A 14,628-nucleotide genomic window follows, 5' to 3' on the forward strand; every position below is an offset into this window, starting at 1 on the left:
CGGAGAAAATGGTCACTTGGCTCAGCGGCGTGGAGGGCAATCTAAACATCCCTCTGTCGGGAGATCAGGGGGCGGGGCCACCAGCCATGTGACCATTTTCAAGAGGTTCCAGAACTCCATTCCACTGTGTTCCTGCTGAAAAAAAGCCCTGGTTATAACTAAAAAAAGGCTTAAAAACAAAAAGCGAATCATTACAGGGTCAAACCTAAGAAAATCACTATATTAGGCATTTTTCTATATTCTACTTTTATACGTATTCCTTTATGCTAGCACTCTTGAACTTATGAACTCTTATTGTGCCTCCCTCTGAAGACATGAGAATTTCAAGTAGAATATATTTTCAGTATTAGAGTAATGAAGCTGTTCCAAGGACATTCCAATCCAACTGTGCTAAGCAGGAGAATGATGGTTATCAAGGGCATTAGGTATTTTTAAAGTACAGAAAAACCTCTTAGAAATTTCAGTAATTGATAATTACTATATCAGACACACTATATGTCATATGCTAGACGAATAATTGAAGTATTAATTTACTTCAAATTGTCTGAATTGTAAAAGAAATAAAATAAACTGGTGTTAATGCATTGATTTATGAACTATCACCATATAGACTTTAACTACTTCTCTATCTGGTCTCATTTTTTAAAAAGAAATCCAAAGGTAGCTAAAAACAATCCCAATAAAAGGTTTACCATTACAACAGAGCAAAGTAAATCCCCTTCTGTCACTCTGGGAATATCAGAAGATGTCAGAATAATATGGGAAGCGTTCACAGAGTGGCACCTGTATCAGCCTTCCTAAGCTGAGGAAATGCTGGTGCAGAATGCTACATCATGGATTCCACTCAGGTAGTCTAGGGCTTCTGATGCTACCTAAAATGAGGGAAACAGTTAAGCTGTTCTTCTGTTCACCTATGATATTCTGGTAGGAGGTTGCATCAGGGGCAGGTCTGGACGTGTATGCTCTGTTTTCTGGTCCTCTAGGGAAACTGTTTTGGCTGCTATGTGAAACAGGATGCTGGACTACTGCTCTGATTCAGCAGGGCCTTTTTATGTTATGCAACAGTAGCCTCCAAACCCCAAAGGTCCAGGATGATCCTTTATTTGTTCTTTCTGCAGTTCAAACGGGCAATAGTTTTAGGGTTGCCAGTAAGAATAATTAAAATCTGTCTCTCAAGCCCTCCTCTCTGGGCCTCCACCTTCAGAAGTGAAGTAGGTGGAGTCAAGGGACAGGTCATTTTCTGTGATGGCACCTCACCTCTGAAACTCCCTTGCCCTTGAGGGTCACCTCGTTCCTTTTTACCCAGGCTTTTAAATAGGGATTTTATCTTATTGGATTTGAATCTTCTGCTTCTGTTATATGAATAGATTTTATGCTGCTTACGTCCAATGGCTGGAGTTTTAATGGCTTGTTTTTATTGTGGTTTTTAACTATAGACTGCCTTAAACATGACTTTAAGAGGAGGCATAAAAATATTCTAAATAAATAAATAGTAGCACTAATAAAAAAGCTAATTGGGCTTTCCACTCTAGCACATGGAGAAGACCTCTGGTGCTCCCTTGACAACATGCTATTAGACATAAGCATGAACCACAAAAAACCCGAACCAGGAACTCCCATGAACTAGGGCAAGTTCCTGAACCAGTTTGTGGTTCATGGTCTGTGGGGTTTAAATGCCCCTTTCTGGCTGCTTAGCAGCAGGGAAAGGGGCATCTAATCATTTAATGGGCCCTTTCCTGCCACTTGCAAGCAGCAGGTCCCTTTAAACTATCAGCTGGCAGATGGTGAGGGGGGATCCCCCCTGCTGCCTGTCAGCTGATAGTTTAAAGGAACCTGCTGCTTGCAAGTGGCAGGAAAAGTCCCCAGGGAAATGGCCATTTAAACTTCCCCTTTAATATGAACCAAACAAACTAGTAGACCAGTTCGTGGAAGTTCATGGAAATGAGCTCCCACGGACCACTGGTTCGCGAACCACGAACCGGGCTGCTTTGTAGGGTTTTTTTGGTTCGTATTCAGATTTGTACCCATCTCTATATGCTATCGATGCCCTTTCCAGCAAAACTTATTTCTCAGAAGAAGCCTGTTTAAAATGGCAAACTGAAAATCACTACAAATGTATGCATTACATTTTATGTAATTCGTTTAAGACAGGGTTGAGAGTTGTATTTCTATTCTCCAGTTCACTATATATATTCTTAAAGGTTATACTTTAAGATTAATAACAGGTCTTGCCTCAGTGGCCTAAGGAGAACCAGTCATAACAGTATTGACAAAATGTACATATCCAGCAAGAGGACCTACCCTGGATTTGCAAGCACAGCTGAACTGAGACTGGCCATACATGGTTATCGGCCACTTCAGCCATGCTAGGACAAACCAGACACAGGCAGGGAATAGCTGCAGAGTCTGAGTTACTCATTTTTGGCAGCCAAGTGGAGCCCATCACATTATCAAGCCTTGCCTGGGGAAGGGAACAACACAGCAGGTGGCTGTGGCTGAGACAAGGCTCTAGGACACTTCCTGGTTGGATGAAAGGATGGAGGGAAGGAGCCAGACTTGGGAGGGGATTGGAAGAGTAGCCTATTTGAGGGAGATGATGAGAATAACTATAGTAGTAGTCATCATCATCTGGTATTGTCAACTCCTTCTGCAATATGAGACCTTGTGGGGAAAGTTTATGGTGGCACAAGGGCAATGTGGCCTCTACAAGAGGAAGTGTCACAGTGCCTTTACAAGCTTCTGATTATAAACTTCAGTTGCTGGAATGCTTGCTTCCAATCTCAGTTAAGTATTATGGTTCAGGAATTCTTATCTGGCTTGGATTGTAACCTGAGCTGAAGAAGAAATCTTCTCCCTTTGTACCCACTTACCTGAAGCATTATTTTGGAAGGAGGGAAGTCTTTATCTTCACCTCAACCTTCCTGGCACTTTGAATGCTGCCATGGCAATATCCCAAGCACAACATGTCATTTCCAGGTTGCCTGGCAGTCATATAAAGGACACAGGTGCCTGAATTCCGGAACAAAGCTATTTCCTCCTCCCATTTTTTTTGAAGGTAAAAGAATCTTGGTTTGCCAGCCTAATTTCAAGCCATATTTTAGGGAAGTCATCATTATGCAGCAAAAGCAGCCTGATCTGCTAGAGGAGGATGTGATGTAAACTTAGAATCCAGGGGGAATGACTATAGATCTTCCTCTGCCCCATCCTCCCAACAGTTATTGGAGAAGATAGGGAGGGGGAGCTGCATGCTGAAAATAATCAGTCACTGCACCCTCTCTGTCATCTCTGTTCAGTACCTATTGAAGACTTAAAGGGTGAACAGAGCTTATTTTGTGTGATGATCGGTGCAAAGGACCAAGCCCTCTTATTAGTTGTTGGGGAAGTCAACTCATAACTCCTAAGCCTCAATGGTTTTGCAAGGGGGATACTGGATGGATCCAGTGCAAAATTACCCCTTGAGCTAGAGAGCTCTAGCACAAGTAGAAACACAAGGAAAAGACCACAGTAGTTGCTTTTGTTAATTCAAACTTTTTGTATCCCCACTTCCATTTCTGCTTGTGCAAGATCTTGTGCAACAAATTTATGGACAATATAATATATAAAGATGAATATGCCAGTGTTGCACAAGATCTTGCACAAATGGAATTGTGCTAAGTCAGCTGGTGCATTGTTGGATACAAGCCACTGTCTGAGACTCGTAAAAAGCAATGATACATAAACTGTAATAAACAAATAGCAATCTCACAAAGTCTATAAAATGTATTTAAACACTAATTATGTTTTTTAAAAAAATGACCAATTTTGACAAAGTTGTCTTCTGTAGTCCATTATCACAAAGTAACTGCCAACCAAATTTATAAAGAACATCTTATGCTATCGACAAACAGATGTCCATAGATGGGCTATACAATGAAATCTGGAAAGACCCTTGTATCATATATGTTGAATATGCAGTTGTTCCTCTAATCATCCTAACAAACACACACACATATGTGTGCGCGCACGCACATGCATACATGCGTGCACAGACACACACAGACTTACTTGCATAGCTTTTAAAAATCTCTGTTCTAAATATAGATAGAAATATTAACCCAGACAGAAGATCCTGAGAAGTAGCACCTTTGGATTATTACACCTGTCAAAACCAAATATAACCAAGCTGCAAATTAAGGATGTTGTTATGGTCTTCTCAGTGATTATGAAATACAAACATTTATTAAAATAAACTATGAAATGTATTCAGTTACAGAAATCTGTTTTCTGCAAGAAGAAGTCCGGCCTTATCTGCCTCTTGCAGTTCTTTGTGAGTGTTAACCATGTGGGTAAGAGTGAGCTGGTAGAAGTTATATGCTTGGATTGCCAAAAACTCCCTCACTGAAGTAGTAGTCTTAGTAGTAGGATGAGCCTTCTTATGAATTAAAATTGGATAAATGACAGAAAAGAGAGAGTAGAAGGGAATAGACAGTGCTTGCAATGAAGGGAATAAGCAGTGGGTTTCCAGAAGGAACTGTATTCAGTATTAGGACTGAATTCAGTATTAGGACTGGTGCTATTTAATTTCTTAAATGATGTGGAATTTAGGGTGGGTCAAATTTGCAGTTGGCATCAAATTAGTCAGGATGGTGAGAACCAAAGTGGATTGTGAATAGCTCCCAATAGATTTCTCCAAATAGGTACCATGTGAGACAATGTAACAATTGAAGATGCATTTATGTAGGCTAAGTCTGTAGTTGTTCTTTAGCCACAATAGCTGAATGGGATCTCTGGGTTCACAGGCAGAATAGCTGGGGAGCAGTCAACAGGATAGGGCTGTTACCAGGTGAACAGTATACTGGACTTTATAGACCATATAGCATATATGTATCTTCTTATAATGTTCAATGTAAGTAAAGTTTAAAACTATACAGACTTGACTAAAAAAAATCCTGATTTTAAATTATCAACATGGACAAATATGTAGATATTTAATTCCAGAGACCAGAGCCATGAAGAGACAAGGTAATTTTTTCTACAAATCTGAAAAACACCCAAGGTTTGCAGAAAAACCTGAAATCTAAAACAAACAAGCAAACAAACAAACAAACAAATAACATTGGGATGGGGTTAAATCCCCAGATATAAGAGAAGCAGCACCTTTAAGAAACAACAACAGCATCAATAATAATAACATTCGATTTATATACCACCCTTCAGGACAACTTAACACCGACTCAGGGTGGTTTACAAAGTATACTATTATTATCCCCAAAACAAAACACCTTGTGAGGTGGGTGGGGCTGAGAGAGCTCCTAGAAGCTGGCTTCAAGTGGAGGAGAGGGGAATCAAACCTGGTTCTCCAGATTAGAGTCCTGCGCTTTTAACCACTACACCAAACTGGCCCTCAGTGACCATCGCTAGGCAACCACACAATATTGCCATCCTTTAAGCCTTGGTTTCTGTCAGAAAAAGGCAGAGGAAGAGTTGTTTTACTGTTTTAGTAGAGGATGTATTGAGGCCAGGCTCATCAGCAACCATGGGGAGACTTGCTACCATGCTACTGAGGGCCAAGCTACAAGTGACGAATGACACTTGAACAGCAAGTGGATTGAGTGGAGGGCAAGTGAACAGGGAGAAATACACTTGCCGTTCAAGTGTCATTTGTCACTTGTAGCTTGGCCCTAAGTGATGACTTGACTGACTACTGGCTACTCTTCAACAACAGCTAGCACACAAAAGTCAGTGTTCTGTAGTGGTTAGAATTTCAGACTAGGATCTGGGAAAAGCAGGAGTACATCACCACTCTGCTGTGGAAGTTCACTGGTTGACCTTGAACATTTTCAGCTTAATTTACTTCACAAAATTGCTGTGAAGATAAAATGAAGGAGAGAATGATGTAAGCTGCTTTAGGCCCCATTGTGAAAAAGGCAAGGCTATATGAAATAATAAATATAGCTGGAGATAGGGCTTCTTTCTGAGAAAAGAGATGGTGGAACTCAGTGGTACCATATGCACGTGTGCAAAGCAGGACCATGTGATGATGTCACTTCTGGAGACTGACGTCCTCGCACAGGGCATGGCCACTCCTGGGAGTGCTCCTGCGATTAGAGTCTGCTTGCCTCCCTGCCCCAGCCCAATTCGGGCCCAATCATTGCAGTTTCTGGCCTATTTTGGCCGTTTTGTGCCCCCTTTCAGCAATTTGGACCCAATTCAGGCCTGAAACATCCATGATCCAGGCCGTTTCATGCCTGTTTCAGCCATTTGGGGCCTGAAATGGCCAGAATCGGACTGCTGCTAGTTGTGGGAGCGATCCCCCGCCTCGCTGAGGCCCAATCCTGGCCATTTTGGGCTCATTTTGGCCATTTGGTGGATGTTTCAGCCCAATTCGGGCCTGAAGTGGCCAGGATTGGCCACTGCTGGGTGGGGGAGTGTTCCCCTGCCCAGCAGCTGCCCATTCCAGGCCAATTCAGGCCTGAACCTGACCATTTTGGGCCTGTTTCAGGCTTGAAATGGCTGGGAGCAGGAGGGGGCAGTTTTGAGAACTACCGGAATGCCGTTCAGGAGTGTTGGATGGAGAAGAGGAGCAAATAAAAGGTTGGTTGGTTGGCAGAAGGAGAGAAGAATGCAAGGAACTGTGAGGATATGGGGATATCTAGGAGGAGGGAATGAGAAAATAGTGTAGGGAAAGCGATAAAGAGGAAATGAGGTGCCCTCCACAAGTCCTCGTGGGTTCTCCTCCACATAACTTGTCCTATCTACATGGCCAGCAACTGGAAACTGGGCCAGTTTTCCTGTATAGAAGCTACTGTGGGGGGCGGGAATGAAGATGGGGGCAATTAAAGGTAGGTAGGCTGGTGTGTGAGAAGGATAGGACACAGAAAAAAGGGGGGAGGCTATGGGAGATTTCAGGGATCAGAAAGCAGAAACTGTGGGGGAGGCATAAATGAATTGCCTCCACAAGTCATTGTGAGTCTCCCACTTGCATTTTTGGCAATTGACCAAGGATGAGCTCTTACAGCTGTGTGGGATAGCAAATGAAAATGTCAACTTGCATTACCTAGTACACTTCTAAACACCAGTTACACTCTCATGCAACCTTCTCCCAACATTTAGACAAAGGATCAGGACAACAGTACATAAGTGTGATTGCATGAGGAACTACACAATGGATTTTTTAAAAATGAAGCAGAATGAAGACTAACAATAGAAGAAAAAGTATCTTTGTGAAAATACCCCCATCCACCAGGCAGATGGGAATCAAGGTCTGAATGGTAACACTGAGCATAATCATGTTAAAAACAGAGATCCAAGCTTCAATCAATGCAAAAGAAATAAATAACTTCAGAATAACACTTTCCTGTTGACAGTGGAATGACAGTTCTACAAGACATAATGAAAAGAAAACAGAAGTACAAGAAACAGAGATCAAGTTTGAGCACAAAGAAAAAGAAGGAACAGAATTACAGCGACATCACTCACTGAAATCAAAAGATGACACAAATCTATGGCATAAGGCACCACTAATTAACTAAAAGTTCTAGAAAGGTGATATAAAAGCAAGAAAAACCTGCATGCATTGTCAAGGCAGCAGCCCCCTCCAAACTCACACACACATGAGGGAAGAAAAATTCTGCCTCCTTTTGGTAATACCATGCTCTTTTTGATTCCAGGACAGCAAATGGGCCACAGTACAATTAGCACAGCTCTAGGAACACGTTCTGGTGATGATAACAGAGTTCTTTTGGAACCGGTCCTAAAATCTTTGAAGGAAAGAGGGGAATGCAATTATGTTATGCAATTATGTTAAATAAAATGATGGTACTGTCATGGACTATGTGTGCTCAAACTCTGTGTAGCTTATTTTCTTTGAATGGAAGACTGTATTATATAGAAACATGGATTTGACACATACAGATTGTTGCCACCAAGCCTTGATTTTGGTTCATATTTCTTTCTCCTTCCCCTCCATCTTGAGGCAGGGACCATCTTCTCTTCTCCCTTCCTTTGCATGGACCAGTAAGCAAGTTGTGGCCAATTACTGAAAACAAAGACAGATGAGTGAGCAAGATAGTGTCTCATCTCACTACAATTAATGAGGAAAATAGCTGTTCTGGGGAGAAGTTAAGCAATGTCCAACACTGGGCTATAAAACCAGTAATCAAGACCTCTCAATGATCAATCAGTTTTTTTTTTTTTTGCTGTGGCAGCTGCCCATCTATCCATGCTGATGAAACCAATCTGGTCATATGAGAGTAATCTGGGCCTCTCTGGGGACAAACGAGAATCTTTGGGCTTCAGATTAGCTTAGATGGAGGAATTTTTGCCACATGGTTTGACTGGGTGGGGAGTTCACATTGTCAGCCCTTGTAATGAAGGGCTGATGAGGTTCTAACTAGAGACATGATCAGTGAAAGTTGCTTTGACATAGGTAAGAATAACTGACAAGCTCCTGAGGCTTCTCAAGATGAAGGGAGGTTTATCCAAGGCAGTTGCTCTTGGCATTGCAGCCAGGGGACGGGGAGGGACATTTACTGCTGAGTAGCATCAGCTGAATCCTGACTGCTGTACAATGTGGAGGGAGGGGGATGAAGCCTGGCTCATCTTGGTACAGGGATTTTGTGTAGGTTAGGAGCAATTAGGCATGGCGGTGATGCCAGTGTAGAAAGGTCCAAATTCTGGTAGCTGTTGGACATTGCCCATAAGGAGGTAACCTGCCCTAAAAGAGGATGGAAGCATCTATTCATTATGTAGCTTGCTCTCTCCTAAATCTTTATTTATCCATATCTGACACCTTCATTCTGGAGTGTGGGGAAAATGTGAAATAATTAACTTTTAAAAATTGTTAAGAATTGTTATAACTTTTAACAATGTTAGGTGAAGTTTCTACAAATGCGAATGATCCAGTTGACTTTTCTTCCCTTGGGATTTTATATTAGAACAGTAGGGTCATCCAATACTCTCTCTCTCTCTCTCTCTCTCTCTCTCTCTCTCTCTCTGCCTCAAATGAAATTAAAACAAAGTAGTAGTTTTAGATAAGTAAGTGTAAGCAATTGGGGCAGCACTCAGAATTTTTTTTTTTAAATCATTCTGGCTCTACAATCTGTTCTGGTTGTTCTGATTTGTTCCTGCAGCTACTCAGCAGTTGGAATCCAAGAACTGAGTGGTTTCTAATTACTGCTGTGTGAAGCAACAATTGCACTCAGAGCGGCCAATCTGCCTTACCCTTATTATTATAGAATTAATACTTTAAGAACATCTCTGTCACCCAATTGCTTGATCTATGTTTGATCATTATTCTTTTCAAATTGTACCTGACATCGATTTATGCTAAACTCAAACCAGTGAGACCACACTTAAGGCTCTTTGTCAGAGTCTCTTCCTTTTTATATAGGATAGCAACAACTTGATAGAAATGAAAGGGAAAATGAGACCTTTGGATAAGATCCTGTGTTGAAGGATGCAGGGTGGCAACTTCCACCATACTTTGACAAGGATAAATGAATAACCTTGGGATATATTGTTCATGCTCCAGTGGAGCTTGGTGTATAATGTAAAATCTTGATCTGCAATATAAATTATGTGCACTGTCAAACTGAGCTCTTTTTCATCCTGTGTTGCTGTGTTAAACAATTTTGGGAGATTAGATGGACATTAACTTAAGAGCCACTTTTCTTCACTGACCTCCTTGGAGATTGCAATTTTTTCCCTTGCCAAGTCAATTTGTGATTAAGCATTAATATTCAGAATAATTTACCAGATTTTTTTCATAATAGGGAGGGGATCTTAAAGGTCAACAAGCTTTTAATCATATGTCCTGGTTTGAATATTATACTTTCAGGGTGACGAGAGATTATATTAGTCATTTTGTTTCTATCTACTGATCTGCAGTTTAAGATGCTTGCTGACTTTTAATGTACATGAAAATCCATGACAAAAACACATTGGGTAAAAAACTGATGAAAGTTAGTTGAGATGAAATCCTATTGAAATCAGCTTTGTTTAGGCATATATCCAACTGATTTCACTGAATGTGTCATCCTAAATCCTGCCTCTGAATGGTTTGGGGTGTCAACTATGCCCTATGACAATATACCAGAGATACTCTGGTATAACAGTGGTACTGGCATAAAAAAACAGCAGTACCAGGAGCATGTTGGGGCAAAGTAGAACTTAATCAGCATCCTAATTGAGTAACTGTTCTTATGTTTGCACTGTAAGTCTCCCCTGGCTCATTCATGCTTCTAACACTAGTGTAGTATTACATAGGCAACAACCCTAGTGTGTCATCTAAAAGTCCCATCCATACAGCATATGAGGAGTAGAAATAAAAGTGCTCCCTACCAGATGTCCTCCCTCCCCCTCCCCACAAGCTTAGGATGATGATTCAATCTGCAGCCAATCACTGCTCTCCTTAACACTGCCAGATCCCTGATAGTTCGAATGATGGGTTATGTAGCATAGGACTACACATCTCTAGCCTCCAACTGGACACTCTTAGAATATGCTTGAGAGGAGGGAGAGATTTGGAGCAGCATTCCCATGAATGTGAGTTCGTGTGCAATGGCGCATGAATTTTTAGTACCCAGCACACACGGGAGAAGCCCAGCGCACAGAGGGTTGTCCTTTGCCTCTCTGTCCCGGACTCCCAGCTCTGGAAGCAAAGGCAGGCTGCCAAGCAAACTTCCTGTCCTGCGTGGTCTCTCTGCCACCGAGCAGACTCTCTGTCCCAGCAGCAGGAGCTGGGAGGAGCTGGGGAGGAGCCAGAGAAGGTGGGAGCCCGTGCAGTTTCTTTGCCAGTGGCAGGAGTCAGAGAAACATGTGTGGTGCTTCTCGCGCAACTCCTTTGGTGGCTGGGGACAGAGCTGGAGAAAGCAGTGGCCTGTGCAGCTTCTGTTCCAGTGGTGGGAGTTGGAGAAGGATGTGCTGGTGCTTCCCATGAGGCCAGGGCCGGCGTGACCATTGAGGCCAGATAGGTGGTGGCCTCAGGCATGGGGTGCCAGAGGAGGTGTGGGGGGCGGGACCGTGTGCCACAAAGCAGCAGCCTCCTATCCCTCCCGCCCAGCGCCACCGCCGCCACCAGCACAAGCCCCCCGGGTGGGCACAGCCACCGCGGGCAGGCATCTGCGGCGGCGCAGGCAACCGAGCGGGAGAGCTCGGAGGCCGCCCGCCGCAGCGATCGGCCTGGCGGTGGTGCACGCACTCCCATGATGACATCACATGTGACGTCATCATGCAGGCTGGTGCGCACGCGCTTGTATGCGCATGCGGGGGTGCTCGGCCGGCCGGCCGCGAGCACCACAAACCCTTGCGCCACCCGTGCATGAGGCTCCTTTGCCGGCTGGTGACAGAGCTGGAGAAGGTAGCGGCATGCGCGGCTTTTTTGCTGGCCGGGAACCAGAAAAGCACTTGCTGCACGTGCGCCTTCTTTGCTGTGAAGAAATCTCCTCATTAATCCCAGCGGAAGCTGTGGTGGGAGCTAGAGGAGACGGCCACCAAGCAGCTTCTCTATTGATTTGGTGAGTCCAGTTGTGTGGATCAGAGTCCATGCTGGAGGCATTCCTCCAAGAATATAAGCCAACAGCTCATTTAACATAAAAATGAGAGGTGGTGGGTGGATGGTTCATACACTATCAGTGCAATCCTATGAATAGTTAATCCATTCTAAGCCAATTGAGGTAATTGGACTTAGACTGGAGTTACTCTGTTTAGGATTGCACTGTATATTTGTCAACTTATGATGAAATTAAAAGATTGCATTTGTGAATTGTTACCATAAGGTACTAGGGGAAGAAAGTAAAACCAGGATCTACACGGATCCTCATGGATCCTATGTTTTTTTTAAATAGGAAAAACACAAATGAAACATCAAATCACATATCACAGCCAGGTCCACAGAATGAAATATAAAAAACACAGATCCAAAAATATTTGGCACTGCCACGGTGAAAAAACATTAATCTGAGACACCAATCCTCATGAGTTCATATGATTTTTATACTGAGAAAAAACAAAAAGGCTGTCATATTTTAGATCATGATCGAGTCTACAGAGAGCAACAAAACAATCACACATCCATGAATCTGTGGCCGAGCCATAGCACAAAAACATGCTCAAAAAGCACGGATCCTCATGGATCCTCTTGATTTAGACATGGGGCCACCCAAAATCTACCACACAGTACCAGATCATGTCCATTGCCACAAATGGCAACCAAAAATTCAGGCATTCACTGCTTCGTGGCACTGCCATGGTGCAAAAACATGCATAAAAAGTATGGATCATCATGGGTCCTCTTGATTTTTATGTGGAGCCACACAAAATCCACCATACAATACCAAATCATGTCCACCGTGTGTTTGCACCATGGCAGTGCCACGAAGCAGTGAATGGCTGAATTTTTTGGTCATATTTGTGGCAATGGACATGGTCTGGGATTGTATGGTGGACTTTGGGTGACCCTATGTAAAAATCAAGAGGATTCATGAGGATCCGTGCTTCTGAACCAAGTTTTTGCGCCATGGCAGTGCCACGAAATGGTGGATGGCTGAATTTTTTGGTCCTATTTGTGGATATGAACATGATCTGGTATTGTATGGTGGCGTTTGGGTGTCCCCATGTAAAAATCAAGAAGATCCATGAGGATCCGTGCTTTTGAACCAATTTTTTGTGCCATGGAGGTGCCACAAAATGGTAAATGGCTGAATTTTTCGGTCCTATTTGTGGATATGGACATGATGTGGTATTGTATGGTGGATTTTGGGTGGCCCCACATAAAAATCAAGAGGATCCATGAGGATCTGTGCTTTTGAACCATATTTTTGCCCCGTGGCGGTTCCACGAAGTGGTGGATGGCTGAATTTTTTGGTCCTATTTGTGGCAATGGACATGGTCTCCGATTGTATGGTGGACTTTGGGTGACCCTAGGTAAAAATCAAGAGGATCCATGAGGATCCATGTTTCTGAACCAAGTTTTTGCACCGTGGCAGTGCCACGAAATGGTGGATGGCTGAATTTTTTGGTCCTATTTGTGGATATGGACATGATCTGGTGTTGTATGGTGGATTTTGGGTGTCCCATTGGGTGGACCCACATAAAAATCAAGAGGATCCGTGAGGATCCGTGCTTTTTTAGCTTGTTTTTCTGCTGTGGCGGCGCCACTGATTGGTGGATGCATAATTGTTTTGTTGCTGTCTGTAGACTAGGACATGATTTATAATATGACAGCCTTTTTGTTTTGTTTCAATATAAAAATCATATGAATTCATGAGGATCCGTTTAAAATCATCTGGATCCGGCTTTTACTTACTCCCCCATCTATTTTTTCTCAGCACTTCACAAGATAATTTGAATGCGTGTATTGATATTCATCAATGGTCCATGTCTGCGCAGGTACACTGTGTGAAAAACTCATCTTTAAATGTAAGTCTGGCCAACAACTCTTCACTCTGCCATGGATATTTGCTTTGATTCCCTGCTCCCCAATAGGAAACAATGGCCGGATTTTACTATTTGTTTTTTGAACAGTTGGTAAAAATTCAGGATACCTGAATTTTTTTTGGAATACCCAGATTTTACCTCCCCTTTCAAAATATGGCCACAATCAAACCTCTGCTTCATGACATGTCTGTCTGGAGATTGGACTTTCTGCTCCTTCCTATCTCATGTGCAAAACAAGGGAAACGCCCGGATAGTAAGGACTACAAACAGACAACAATTCCGGGAATCCACAATTAATAACAGTTCATTTTCTATTTATAGTGCAAAAGTGCCAGTGTGCAAAGTGCAAAGATACAGAACAATAAATATAATGAATACAATAAGATCTTTTGTTTCTTATGTCCAAATTGTCATAAAATAACGATGTCCAGAAGGGGATAATATGAAAACCCACAATGGGGACTAAACACAGAGTCACAATACTGGATGGACGATGACCCCAGTCCAAATTGAAGTAAAATCCAAATGTGCCGACGGGATTATGCGAGCATCTTATACAACTCCCGTTTCGTATAGGTCATAGTTCTTCCTGGGCACAGTTAATTCTGGACTGCAGGAAAAGTCCAAAGAGTCTCCAAAACATTTCATTGTATCTGAACACAGCAAGTCCAGAAAACAGCTTATGTGACTTGATTCTGTCTACAAATAACACATAAAACATGCTTTAAAATGCTTAAAATAGTTTAAAAATTAATTCTCAGATATTAATAAGGTTGAGGTTATAAACTTCTCAAAACTTTTACACGATGGTCAACTGTATGTTTGTATTCTTGTATGTTTGTAGGTTACAATCTTTTTTTTAAAGACGCTCTCAAAACTTTTATGCAAGTCAGCTCACAAAATAAATTTTTGCGCAAGTTTCAGCTCACAAAATTTTTGGGGGGCTCACGACACTGCACAGCTTAGAGGGAACATTGATTGGAATCCTAAAGAAATGTCACCTTGTACTCTAGAGAAAAGGCACTTTGAACAACAAGAGAACACTAGTCCAAGACAGCCAAAGGAAAGAACACCTATATGGCATTTATTTGTCTCTGCTCAGACCCTTTACATGTACTCATCTGCAGGGCACAAACTCTGTAGGGGAGCCTCCATTCATGAAATTGGGGATACAAGGACCTTTTATCCCAGAAGGGTAAGCAAGGCTCCAAG

Source organism: Eublepharis macularius, chromosome 8, assembly GCF_028583425.1.
Source record: "Eublepharis macularius isolate TG4126 chromosome 8, MPM_Emac_v1.0, whole genome shotgun sequence".
NCBI lineage: Eukaryota > Metazoa > Chordata > Lepidosauria > Squamata > Eublepharidae > Eublepharis > Eublepharis macularius.